We start from the raw sequence: 14,462 nt of genomic DNA on the forward strand, positions 1-14,462 counted from the left end.
CCACAGTCTACCTACATTCACAATTTTGATTCTACAACCCTTACATAGGACACCCCCCTTGTCTTCTTTATATAACCCGGACACCACCCTTTATCACATTCTTTATAATCCATTTTCCTCACACACATAGTATCACCACGCCATTATCATACCTCCTATCATTATTTCTATCACTTCCTAAAACTTAACCATCTGTTTTTGTGCAATTCTGTTCCCAGCACACCACTTATAACTGATTTACACCCCCCTTTTTTTTCTTCTAACCCACACATATTTTGAAAGGTAGCACGTGTCCACAGGCAGGCACATTTTATATAGGCAGTACCCATACTCCAGCCAACTCTAATGGCAGAACACGCTTGGTTTACTTTGGTATGAATATAGAGGCCGCAGTAACATTTCCTGATTTCTTTTTCTCCCCCCCCCCCCCCCCCCCTCCCCTTCCCACATCACTGGATATTCACTCTTTCACTCTCATTTTGTCTAAATTATGAGCTTCTAATAATTAGGCAATATAGACCTGACACTTATTTATCAATCTATTCCCATTCTATTGGGTACACCCTGTTCTGTTCTTTTCTTTTCTATCCTTTTCCATAATTCTAATAAGGCTATTTGACACTATGCTGCACTACTAATTACTCTTACCTGTTTGATATTCAATCATAGTACTCTATGTACTTTAACTACCCATTTTTTCATTGTTTCCAAAATCTTATTATATACGATTTATATTATTTCATTTGAGTAATCATAAAACACCTGTAATTTTATGATTCTTTCCCTTTCTGAGGAGACATTTTACTGATATTCCCTGTGCGTCGTTTAAATTTCTGCACCAATAACAAATGTAGCTATTGCTATCCCTTAATTGCAAGCAAATAGTACCTAGTGTATATATATATATATATATATATATATATATATATATATATAATTATATATAAACATACAAATATATACTCTCTATTTTGGTTGTGTTTTAACGTTTTTTTCTTGTATTTTTCTTTTATATGATATCATTCATGGGTCCCCCTGTCAAGCCCTGATCGCAAACAATTCCCTGGCTATTAAGATCATCAGAATCCTAGGATATCAGAAGCTAATTAAGGGACACACCCTTTCACTGATTGGATTTGAACCTGCTTCATTCACGTTAAAAGCCTGCAGGGACCTAGCCCACAACAGGAAGTGATCAAGCCCGGCGGACGGGTGAAACGCGTCTTCCGACTTCACCTTTGTCCTGGCTGACTGCAGTAGCGGACGTTCTTCCTACCCACCCATGTCCTGTGACTCTTCTGACAGTTTTCGTTTGGGCTGACCGGAGCATCGGATGTCCTTCTTCCCCTCTCCTGCGGTGGTCCTGTGCTTCTTCAGATATCACTCCTTTTGAGCTGAGCAGCGGACGTGTTCCTGTACCTGCCTGGGGTTGCCAGGCCGGCGGCGCCGTGCACTCCTCTTTCACCATTCGGAATGGACCTCAGCGTGGTGGAAGGGGTCACCTTATCCTGACAGCCATCGCGGGTAATAATAAGAATTTACTTACCGATAATTCTATTTCTCGTAGTCCGTAGTGGATGCTGGGGACTCCGTCAGGACCATGGGGATTAGCGGCTCCGGAGGAGACAGGGCACAAAAGTAAAAGCTTTAGGATCAGGTGGTGTGCACTGGCTCCTCCCCCTATGACCCTCCTCCAAGCCTCAGTTAGGATACTGTGCCCGGACGAGCGTACACAATAAGGAAGGATCTTGAATCCCGGGTAAGACTCATACCAGCCACACCAATCACACTGTACAACCTGTGATCTGAACCCAGTTAACAGCATGATAACAGCGGAGCCTCTGAAAAGATGGCTCACAACAATAATAACCCGATTTTTGTAACAATAACTATGTACAAGTATTGCAGACAATCCGCACTTGGGATGGGCGCCCAGCATCCACTACGGACTACGAGAAATAGAATTATCGGTAAGTAAATTCTTATTTTCTCTGACGTCCTAAGTGGATGCTGGGGACTCCGTCAGGACCATGGGGATTATACCAAAGCTCCCAAATGGGCGGGAGAGTGCGGATGACTCTGCAGCACCGAGTGAGAGAACTCCAGGTCCTCCTCAGCCAGGGTGTGCCCCTGACCAAGTAGCAGCTCGGCAAAGTTGTAAAGCCGAGACCCCTCGGGCAGCCGCCCAAGATGAGCCCACCTTCCTTGTGGAATGGGCATTTACATATTTTGGCTGTGGCAGGCCTGCCACAGAATGTGCAAGCTGAATTGTACTACACATCCAACTAGCAATCGTCTGCTTAGAAGCAAGAGCACCCAGTTTGTTGGGTGCATACAGGATAACAGCAAGTCAGTTTTCCTGACTCCAGCCGTCCTGGAAACCCATATTTTCAGGGCCCTGACAACATCCAGCAACTTGGAGTCCTCCAAGTCCCCAGTAGCCGCAGGTACCACAACAAGCTGGGTCAGGTGAAACGCTGACACCACCTTAGGGAGAAACTGGGGACGAGTCCGCAGCTCTGCCTTGTCCGAATGGACAATCAGATATGGGCTTTTGTGGGACAAAGCCGCCAATTCTGACACTCGCCTGGCCGAGGCCAGGGCCAACATCATGGTCACTTTCCATGTGAAATATTTCAAATCCACAGATTTGAGCGGTTTAAACCAATGTGATTTGAGGAATCCCAGAACTACGTTGAGATCCCACAGTGCCACTGGAAGCACAAAAGGGGGTTGTATATGCAGTACTCCCTTGACAAACTTCTGGACTTCAGGAACTGAAGCCAATTCTTTCTGGAAGAAAATCGACAGGGCCGAAATTTGAACCTTAATGGACCCCAATTTGAGGCCCATAGACACTCCTGTTTGCAGGAAATGCAGGAATCGACCGAGTTGAAATTTCTTCATGGGGCCTTCCTGGCCTCACACCACGCAACATATTTTCGCCACATGTGGTGATAATGTTGTGCGGTCACCTCCTTCCTGGCTTTGACCAGGGTAGGAATGACCTCTTCCGGAATGCCTTTTTCCCTTAGGATCCGGCGTTCAACCGCCATGCCGTCAAACGCAGCCGCGGTAAGTCTTGGAACAGACATGGTACTTGCTGAAGCAAGTCCCTTCTTAGCGGCAGAGGCCATGAGTCCTCTCTTATAATTCTCAGTACCTTAGGTATGAGAAGCAGAGGAGGGAACACATACACCGACTGGTACACCCACGGTGTTACCAGAACGTCCACAGCTATTGCCTGAGGGTCTCTTGACCTGGCGCAATACCTGTCCAGTTTTTTGTTCAGGCGGGACGCCATCATGTCCACCTTTGGTCTTTCCCAACGGTTCACAATCATGTGGAAGACTTCCCGATGAAGTCCCCACTCTCCCGGGTGGTGGTCGTGCTGAGGAAGTCTGCTTCCCTGTTGTCCACTCCCGGAATGAACACTGCTGACAGTGCTAACACATGATTTTCCGCCCCCTGCTTCTTGTGCCGCCCAGTCTGTTTACGTGGGCGACTGCCGTGATGTTGTCCCACTGGATCAATACCGGCTGACCTTGAAGCAGAGGTCTTGCTAAGCTTAGAGCCTTGTAAATTGCTCTTAGCTCCAGTATATTTATGTGGAGAGAAGTCTCCAGACTTGATCACACTCCCTGGAAATTTTTTCCTTGTGTGACTGCTCCCCAGCCTTTCAGGCTGGCATCCGTGGTCACCAGGACCCAGTCCTGAATGCCGAATCTGTGGCCCTTTAGTAGATGAGCACTCTGCAGCCACCACAGAAAAGACACCCTTGTCCTTGGAGACAGGGTTTTCCGCTGATGCATCTGAAGATGCGATCCGGACCATTTTTCCAGCAGATCCCACTGAAAAGTTCTTGCGTGAAATCTGCCGAATGGAATCGCTTCGTAAGAAGCCACCATTTTTCCCAGGACCCTTGTGCAATGATGCACTGACACTTTTCCTGGTTTTAGGAGGTTCCTGACTAGCTCGGATAACTCCCTGGCTTTCTCCTCCGGGAGAAACACCTTTTTCTGGACTGTGTCCAGAATCATCCCTAGGAACAGCAGACGTGTCGTCGGAGACAGCTGCGATTTTGGAATATTTAGAATCCACCCGTGCTGTCGTAGAACTACTTGAGATAGTGCTACTCCGACCTCCAACTGTTCTCTGGACCTTGCCCTTATCAGGAGATCGTCCAAGTAAGGGATAATTAAGACGCCTTTTCTTTGAAGAAGAATCATCATTTCGGCCATTACCTTGGTAAAGACCCGGGGTGCCGTGGACAATTCAAACGGCAGCGTCTGAAACTGATAGTGACAGTTTTGTACCACGAAACTGAGGGTACCCTTGGTGAGAAGGGCAAATTGGGACATGGAGGTAAGCATCCTTGATGTCCAGGGACACCATATAGTCCCCTTCTTCCTGGTTCGCTATCACTGCTCTGAGTGACTCCATCTTGATTTGAACCTTTGTGTGTAAGTGTTCAAATATTTCAGATTTAGAATAGGTCTCACCGAGCCGTCTGGCTTCAGTACCACAATATAGTGTGGAACAATACCCCTTTCCTTGTTGTAGGAGGGGTACTTTGATTATCACCTGCTGGAAATACAGCTTGTGAATTGTTTCCAATACTGCCTCCCTGTCGGAGGGAGACGTTGGTAAAGCAGACTTCAGGAACCTGCGAGGGAGAGACGTCTCGAATCTCCAATCTGTACCCCTGGGATACTACTTGTAGGATCCAGGGGTCCACTTGCGAGTGAGCCCACTGCGCGCTGAAACTCTTGAGACGACCCCCCACCGCAGCTGAGTCCGCTTGTACGGCCCCAGCGTCATGCTGAGGACTTGGCAAAAGCGGTGGAGGGCTTCTGTTCCTGGGAATGGGCTGCCTGCTGCAGTCTTCTTCCCTTTCCTCTATCCCTGGGCAGATATGACTGGCCTTTTGCCTGCTTGCCCTTATGGGGACGAAAGGACTGAGGCTGAAAAGACGGTGTCTTTTTCTGCTGAGATGTGACTTGGGGTAAAAAAGGTGGATTTTCCAGCTGTTGCCGTGGCCACCAGGTCCGATGGACCGACCCCAAATAACTCCTCCCCTTTATACGGCAATACTTCCATGTGCCGTTTGGAATCTGCATCACCTGACCACTGTCGTGTCCATAAACATCTTCTGGCAGATATGGACATCGCACTTACTCTTGATGCCAAAGTGTCTATAGTCAATAAAATACTGTCCCTGTCAAGGGTATCAATATTTTCAGTCAGGGAATCCGACCAAGCCACCCCAGCGCTGCACATCCAGGCTGAGGCGATCGCTGGTCGCAGTATAACACCAGTATGTGTGTATATACTTTTTAGGATATTTTCCAGCCTCCTATCAGCTGGCTCCTTGAGGGCGGCCGTATCTGGAGACGGTAACGCCACTTGTTTTGATAAGCGTGTGAGCGCCTTATCCACCCTAAGGGGTGTTTCCCAACGCGCCCTAACTTCTGGCGGGAAAGGGTATAACGCCAATAATTTTCTATCGGGGAAAACCCACGCATCATCACACACTTCATTTAATTTATCTGATTCAGGAAAAACTACAGGTAGTTTTTTCACACCCCACATAATACCCTCTTTTGTGGTACTTGTAGTATCAGAAATATGTAACACCTCCTTAATTGCCCTTAACATGTAACGTGTGGCCCAAATGGAAAATACGTTTGTTTCTTCACCGTCGACACTGGAGTCAGTGTCCGTGTCTGTGTCTGTGTCGACCGACTGAGGTAAATGGGCGTTTTAAAGCCCCTGACGGTGTTTGAGACGCCTGGACAGGTACTAATTGGTTTGCCGGCCGTCTCATGTCGTCAACCGACCTTGCAGCGTGTTGACATTATCACGTAATTCCCTAAATAAGCCATCCATTCCGGTGTCGACTCCCTAGAGAGTGACATCACCATTACAGGCAATTGCTCCGCCTCCTCACCAACATCGTCCTCATACATGTCGACACACACGTACCGACACACAGCACACACACAGGGAATGCTCTGATAGAGGACAGGACCCCACTAGCCCTTTGGGGAGACAGAGGGAGAGTTTGCCAGCACACACCAAAAACGCTATAATTATACAGGGACAACCTTTATATAAGTGTTTTTCCCTTATAGCATTTTAATATATATAGTCATATCGCCAAATAAGTGCCCCCCCTCTCTGTTTTAACCCTGTTTCTGTAGTGCAGTGCAGGGGAGAGCCTGGGAGCCTTCCCACCAGCATTTCTGTGAGGGAAAATGGCGCTGTGTGCTGAGGAGAATAGGCCCCGCCCCCTTTTCGGCGGGCTTCTTCTCCCGTTTTTCTGAGACCTGGCAGGGGTTAAATACATCCATATAGCCCCCAGGGGCTATATGTGATGTATTTTTAGCCAGAATAAGGTACTATCATTGCTGCCCAGGGCGCCCCCCCCAGCGCCCTGCACCCTCAGTGACCGCTGCTATGAAGTGTGCTGACAACAATGGCGCACAGCTGCAGTGCTGTGCGCTACCTTATGAAGACTGAAAAGTCTTCTGCCGCCGGTTTCTGGACCTCTTCACTTTTCGGCATCTGCAAGGGGGTCGGCGGCGCGGCTCCGGGACGAACCCCAGGGTGAGACCTGTGTTCCGACTCCCTCTGGAGCTAATGGTGTCCAGTAGCCTAAGAAGCCAATCCATCCTGCACGCAGGTGAGTTCACTTCTCTCCCCTAAGTCCCTCGATGCAGTGAGCCTGTTGCCAGCAGGACTCACTGAAAATAAAAAACCTAACAAAACTTTTACTCTAAGCAGCTCTTTAGGAGAGCCACCTAGATTGCACCCTTCTCGGCCGGGCACAAAAAATCTAACTGAGGCTTGGAGGAGGGTCATAGGGGGAGGAGCCAGTGCACACCACCTGATCCTAAAGCTTTTACTTTTGTGCCCTGTCTCCAGGGCCGTTTCTAGACAATTTGGCTCCCAGTGCGAGATTTCAAAATGCGTCCCCCCCCCCCCCCCATTGCTATAAAAAAAAATTGCGTGGCCCCCCCCCCCCCCCCATATAGCCAGAAAAAAAGCATGCGCGCGCCTCCCGACAAGGCTGTGTGGCCTGATTGAAATGGGCGTGGTCTCATTACAGTGGGCGTGGCCTCGTCTGATATCACGCCCACCACAGGGGGAAAAAATAAAAATAAAAAAGTCCCGTTTTTACACATTACACCAGGCAAGTGTCCCCATATTACACAGCGCGGCAGGCGTCCCCATTTTACAAAGTGCGGCAGGCAGGTGTCCCCATTTTACAAAGTGCGGCAGGCAGGTGTCCCCATTTTACAAAGTGCGGCAGGCAGGTGTCCCCATTTTACACAGTACGCAGGCAGGTGTCCCCATTTTACACAGTACGCAGGCAGGTGTCCCCATTTTACACAGTACGCTGGCAGGTGTCCCCATTTTACACAGTACGCAGGCACGTGCCCCCATTTTACACACTACGCAGGCAGGTGTCCCCATTTTACACAGTGCGGCAGGTATCCCCATTTTACACAGTGCGGCAGGTGCCCCCATTTTACACAGTGCGGCAGGTATCCCCATTTTACACAGTGCGGCAGGTGCCCCCATTTTACACAGTGCGGCAGGTGCCCCCATTTTACACAGTGCGGCAGGTATCCCCATTTACACAGTGCGGCAGGTGCCCCCATTTTACACAGTGCGGCAGGTATCCCCATTTTACACAGTGCGGCAGGTATCCCCATTTTACAGAGTGCGGCAGGTATCCCCATTTTACAGAGTGCGGCAGGTATCCCCATTTTACACAGTGCGGCAGGTGCCCCCATTTTACACAGTGCGGCAGGTATCCCCATTTTACACAGTGCGGCAGGTATCCCCATTTTACAGAGTGCAGCAGGTATCCCCATTTTACACAGTGCGGCAGGTGTCAAGTGGGGGGAGGGAGGGGGAGAGAGAGAGAGAGAGAGAGAAAAAGAATACTTACAACTTGCCGCTCTTCGGGTCCCGCGCGCCGGCCGCCTCCTCTGTAGATGGTTATCTCCAGTCCTCCTCTCCTCCCCCCGAGCGCTCCTGTTCGGGGGGCGGGGCTTCGCGGAATGACGCGTTTGCGTCGTGACGTCACGACGCAAACGCGTCATTCCGCGAAGCCCCGCCCCCCGAGCAGGAGCGCTCGGTGGGAGAGAGAGGGAGGAGAGCAGTGGTCACAAAGTGCCGCGGCGGGCGCCCCGTGCGGTTGCACGGCTCGCCCGCCGCTAGAAACGGCACTGCCTGTCTCCTGCGGAGCCGCTAATCCCCATGGTCCTGACGGAGTCCCCAGCATCCACTTAGGACGTCAGAGAAATCTATTTCTCTCTTACCCGTCACGATCAGTGTGAGACCCACATTGACTGGACACTTTATTAGCTCCTGCTGGTTTGAGTCAGCGTTCATGTCTTTTGCTATACATTTAAAATTGATACGTTTTGTATCTTAAGAATCCTAGGTGTTTTCCTTGACCTCATCACTTACTTAGTATTTATTCTATGCCTAATTAGTAATATACGTTGGGATTATTTACACATGCGCTGTGATTTAGAAACATATCCAGAATCCTCAGCCTGTTTAAGGAACACTATCTTTGTATTTGCTACAATATTACCTTCGTTCCTAGTTCTGTTTTTAAACACAGACTAGTTTTTTGAACACATTGTATCCCTCACAGAGGTTGCATTTTAGCTTGTGCATATGATCAATCCAGCCCCCCCCCCCCTTTTTTTGCAGCAATATTACTGGATATATTGTCCTTTTGCATTCTTTACCTAGAAGAATACTATCACTTAAAATACATCTTTTGTACACTTAGTATCAATCCAGAGACTGCAATTTTGTTGTGCCCAGTAACAATCCAGCTGTAATTTTCATTAGCATTGGGTGGAGACATTGTATTCTTACCTGATTAATACAAGCATAGAGATCACATTTTGCCTTATATTTTACAACAATCCAGCATCCTTATCCAGTGGGATTATTACTATTTGGCTTCATTTCAGCAACTGCATTTGACTGTATATTTGTATATATGCATAACTTCGATTAGTCCATCTGGACATATGCTTTTTGTTAATAACCTGGATTACTTTATCAGTACAGGTACCTTTGAGTACTCCTCTTTTTTGTTTCTATCTATACTTAATTTCATGGACTCTCACCACTGATTCAGGGTTATATCCCTGTCTAACATTGGCAGCAGATCCATCTATTTCCCTCTATTGGCTAATTTCTGTCACCTTGCTTTGATACTATGTAATTCGTGAACTCTCATCAGTGATTCCAGAGCTTCCAATTACCGTTTACTTTCTCTACTATCATACCACACTGGAAACGCCCGAAGCCGTCCGAACTTGGAAGCTAATCAGTGTTGGGCTGGGTCAGTACTCAAGTGGGTGACCATTGAGGAAGACTCAGTGTAGTAGAGCACGCATTGGTCCCACATGCTCAGTGTCTAACACTGACAGCAGATTCACTCTGCCATCTTATCTCTTTCTGCTCTCTTGTCTACTAATAATTACAATCAATATTGAGGCTTTATATATTATTATTATTTTGGCACCAATATAGGACAGGGTTTCATTTTGTTATTAAAACGTACCACTTAATATCCAAGTTAATAATTTACTGCATTTATATCTAACGCCGCCAGCCAGGACTTTATTATTATTATTATCATATCAGCAATTTTGCTAATTGTTTATAATGTTCCTTACTGTCTTTTCTCTCATTAACCACTAAGTATCTTAATTTTGTGGTAATAAAAATTGATTTTGAATATCATATCTTATCTTGTTTAGTCTATACATTGTTCAAAGTTAAGAGTGCACCCAAAAAATAGTCTTCTTTTCTCTCTGTTGTTCCTAAAAATGATCCCTACATTAAGTAGAAAGTTGAACACAGAAAAAGATTTGCTCTGCAACTCCAATGCACACAAAGAAAGCACAGTTCAGAGTTCTACACAGTTCTCTCTCTAAAAAAAAAAAAAAAATCATTACAATCAGCGGTCGAGATGGGACCCACAGCACTATAAAATAATAATAATTACAATGAGCGACATCACTATGTCACTGCATGTGTCAATCACCAAACTCCAGGGCTCTCTTGGCATAGTGGTATCACTGATGGTTATCATGCCCGTGAGCTAGGGTTCGATTCCCACAAAGGACACACTTGTATTGTATGTCTGTGTAAAAAAATAGCATCCATGTTTTTTTTTCTTATTTTCCCGAAACAAGTTCTTTCATACTTTGTATATAGACTCACATGCACACAGATGTACAGTCCAAATTAGAAAAAATCTGTAGGTGCTACTTTTTACACAAATATATAAGTGTGACTTTACAAATTACGAGAGTCTTATCTTTGAGACTGAGTTTTCTGTACTTGTTCCTGGGCCTCCCCATTGCTTTAATAGGTGCAACACCCCCATCCCCTTGAGACTTGTGATTTCACGTACTGGGTACACTGCTTAGTCAATGACACGGCGCTACTGCATATAAATATGGCGCTACTGCATATAAATGAATGGCTTATGCTGTAATTTACTAAGCAGTACACTCAATCCGTGAAATCACAAGTCTCGGTGGGTGGGGGGGGGGGGGGGGAGGGTCTGCCTATTAAAGCATCGGGGAGGCAAGGGAAGAGGTACAGTAAATACAGTCTCAAAGATAAGACACTCTGAATTTTAAAAGTCACACTTGCATATTTGTGTAGAAAGTGACACCTAATTTTCTCTAACGTCCTAGTGGATGCTGGGGACTCCGTAAGGACCATGGGGAATAGACGGGCTCCGCAGGAGACAGGGCACTTTAAGAAAGAATTAGGAATACTGGTGTGCACTGGCTCCTCCCTCTATGTCCCTCCTCCAGACCTCAGTTAGAATCTGTGCCCGGACAGAGCTGGGTGCACTTTAGTGAGCTCTCCTGAGCTTGCTAATAAGAAAGTATTTTGTTAGGATTTTTTATTTTCAGAGAGATCTGCTGGCAACAGACTCTCTGCTACGTGGGAGAGAAGCAGCCCTACTAACTGCGGATAGGTCATGCTTCTTAGGCTACTGGACACCATTAGCTCCAGAGGGATCGAACACAGGAACGCACCCTTGGTCATCCGATCCCGGAGCCGCGCCGCCGTCCCCCTCGCAGAGCCAGAAGCCGGCGTGTGAAGCAAGAAGACGTCAAAAGCGGCGGCAGAAGACTCCAGTCTTCATATGAGGTAGCGCACAGCACTGCAGCTGTGCGCCATTGCTCCCACATTAAACCCACACACTCCGGTCACTGTAGGGTGCAGGGGGGGGGGGGGGGGGGCGGGCAGGCAGCAATTAAGTACCTCTTGGCATAAAAGGGCATATATACAGTTGGGCACTGTATATATGCATGAGCCCCCGCCATTATTTTACACAAAATCGTGGGACAGAAGCCCGCCGCTGAGGGGGCGCGGCTTCTTCCTCAGCACTCACCAGCACCATTTTCTCTCCACAGCTCCGCCGAGAGGAAGCTCCCCAGGCTCTCCCCTGCAGATTCACGGTAGAAAGAGGGTAAAAAGAGAGGGGGGGCACATAAATTTAGCGCAATATCAGTATATACAGCAGCTACTGGGTAAACACTAAGTTACTGTGTAATTCCTGGGTCATATAGCGCTGGGGTGTGTGCTGGCATACTCTCTCTCTGTCTCTCCAAAATGCCTTGTGGGGGTTCTGTCCTCAAATAGAGCATCCCCTGTGTGTGTGGTGTGTCGGTACGCTTGTGTCGACATGTTTGACGAGGAAGGCTATGTGGAAGCAGAGCAGGTGCAGATGAATGTGGTGTCTCCGCCGACGGCGCCGACACCTGATTGGATGGATATGTGGAAGGTGTTAAATGATAATGTAAACTCCTTGCATAAAAGGTTGGATAAAGCTGAAGCCTTGGGACAGTCAGGGTCCCAACCCATGCCTGATCCTACAGCGCAGAGGCCATCAGGGTCTCAGAAGCGCCCACTATCCCAAATTGTTGACACGGATATCGACACGGATTCTGACTCCAGTGTCGATGGCGATAATGCAAAGTTGCAGCCTAAAATGGCTAAAGCCATCCGCTACATGATTATAGCAATGAAGGATGTATTGCACATCTCAGAGGAAAACCCTGTCCCTGACAAGAAGGTTTATATGTTTGGGGAGAAAAGTCAAGAAGTTACTTTTCCCCCTTCACATGAGTTAAATGAGTTGTGTGAAAAAGCTTGGGATTCTCCTGATAGGAAAATGCAGATTTCCAAACGGTTACTTATGGCGTATCCTTTCCCGCCAACGGACAGGTTACGCTGGGAATCCTCCCCTAGGGTAGACAAAGCTTTGACACGCTTATCTAAGAAGGTAGCCCTGCCGTCACAGGATACGGCCGCCCTAAAAGATCCTGCGGATAGAAAGCAGAAAGGTATCCTGAAGTCCATTTATACACATTCAGGTACCCTACTAAAGCCGGCAATTGCGTCGGCATTGATGTGTAGTGCTGTAGCAACATGGACAGATACTCTGTCTGATGAGCTTGATACCTTGGACAAGGATACTATATTGCTGACCCTGGGGCATATAAAAGACGCTGTCCTATATATGAGGGATGCCCAGAGAGACATTTGCCTACTGGGCTCTAGAATAAATGCAATGTCAATTTCTGCCAGAAGGGTCCTGTGGACTCGGCAATGGACAGGTGATGCCGACTCAAAAAAGCACATGGAGGTTTTACCTTATAAGGGTAAGGAATTGTTTGGGGACGGTCTCTCGGACCTAGTTTCCACAGCTACAGCTGGGAAGTCAAATTTTTTGCCATATATTCCCTCACAACCTAAGAAAGCACCGGATTACCAAATGCAGTCCTTTCGATCACAAAGAGGCAAGAAAGTCAGAGGTGCGTCCTTTCTTGCCAGAGGCAGGGGTAGAGGAAAGAAGCTGCACAATACAGCTAGTTCCCAGGAACAGAAGTCCTCCCCGGCTTCCACTAAATCCACCGCATGACGCTGGGGCTCCACAGGTGGAGCCTGAAGCGGTGGGGGCGCGTCTCCGAAATTTCAGCCACCAGTGGGTTCGCTCACAGGTGGATCCCTGGGCTATACAGATTGTGTCTCAGGGATACAAGCTGGAATTCGAAGTGATGCCCCCTCACCGTTACCTCAAATCGGCCCTGCCAGCTTCCCCCATAGAAAGGGAAGTAGTGTTAGCGGCAATTCACAAATTATATCTCCAGCAGGTGGTGGTAAAGGTTCCCCTCCCTCAACAGGGAAGGGGTTACTATTCCACAATGTTTGTGGTTCCGAAACAGGACGGTTCGGTCAGACCCATATTGAATTTCAAATCCCTGAACATTTACCTGAAAAGGTTCAAGTTCAAGATGGAATCGCTCAGGGCGGTCATTGCAAGCCTGGAAGAGGGGGATTTTATGGTGTCTCTGGACATAAAGGATGCTTACCTGCATGTCCCCATTTATCCACCTCATCAGGAGTACCTCAGATTTGTGGTACAGGACTGTCATTACCAATTCCAGACGTTGCCGTTTGGTATGTCCACGGCACCGAGAATATTTACCAAGGTAATGGCAGAAATGATGGGGCTTCTGCGAAAGCAAGGAGTTACAATTATCCCCATACTTGGACGATCTCCTCATAAAGGCGAGGTCCAGAGAGCAGTTGCTGATCAGCGTAGCACACTCTCGGGAGGTGTTACAACAGCATGGCTGGATTCTGAATATTCCAAAGTCGCAGCTGATTCCTATGACGAGTCTGCCCTTCCTGGGCATGATTCTGGACACAGACCAGAAGAAGGTGTTTCTCCCGGAGGAGAAGGCCCAGGAGCTCGTGACTCTGGTCAGAGACCTCTTAAAACCAAAACAGGTGTCGGTGCATCAATGAACGCGAGTCCTGGGAAAGATGGTGGCATCATACGAAGCCATTCCCTTCGGCAGGTTCCATGCGAGGACCTTTCAGTGGGATCTGTTGGACAAGTGGTCCGGATCGCATCTTCAGATGCATCGGCTGATCACCCTATCCCCCAGGGCCAGGGTGTCTCTTCTGTGGTGGCTGCAGAGTGCTCACCTTCTCGAGGGCCGCAGGTTCGGCATACAGGACTGGGTCCTGGTGACCACGGATGCAAGCCTCCGAAGGTGGGGGGCAGTCACTCAGGGAAGAAACTTCCAGGGGCTGTGGTCAAGTCAGGAGACTTGTCTGCACATCAATATCCTGGAACTAAGTGCCATATACAACGCCCTGAGTCAAGCGGAGCCTCTGCTTCGCAACCAACCGGTGCTGATTCAGTCAGACAACATCACCGCAGTGGCTCATGTAAACCGCCAGGGTGGCACAAGAAGCAGGGTGGCAATGGCAGAAGCCACCAGAATTCTTCGCTGGGCGGAGAATCACGTGCAAGCACTGTCAGCAGTGTTCATTCCGGGAGTGGACAACTGGGAAGCAGACTTCCTCAGCAGGCACGA

The 14,462-nt window shown here is 48.1% G+C and overlaps 1 protein-coding gene and 1 pseudogene across 1 annotated transcript in view; both read left to right on the plus strand.

Annotated features, from left to right (window-relative positions):
- KDM4C (lysine demethylase 4C) overlaps positions 1-14,462 on the plus strand; it is a 961,089-nt gene that overhangs the window by 320,796 nt on the left and 625,831 nt on the right. The window lies entirely within an intron of this gene.
- LOC134938527 (5S ribosomal RNA) lies at positions 9,313-9,431 on the plus strand (annotated as a pseudogene).

The sequence above is a fragment of the Pseudophryne corroboree genome, chromosome 1, assembly GCF_028390025.1.
Source record: "Pseudophryne corroboree isolate aPseCor3 chromosome 1, aPseCor3.hap2, whole genome shotgun sequence".
Taxonomy (NCBI): Eukaryota; Metazoa; Chordata; class Amphibia; order Anura; family Myobatrachidae; genus Pseudophryne; species Pseudophryne corroboree.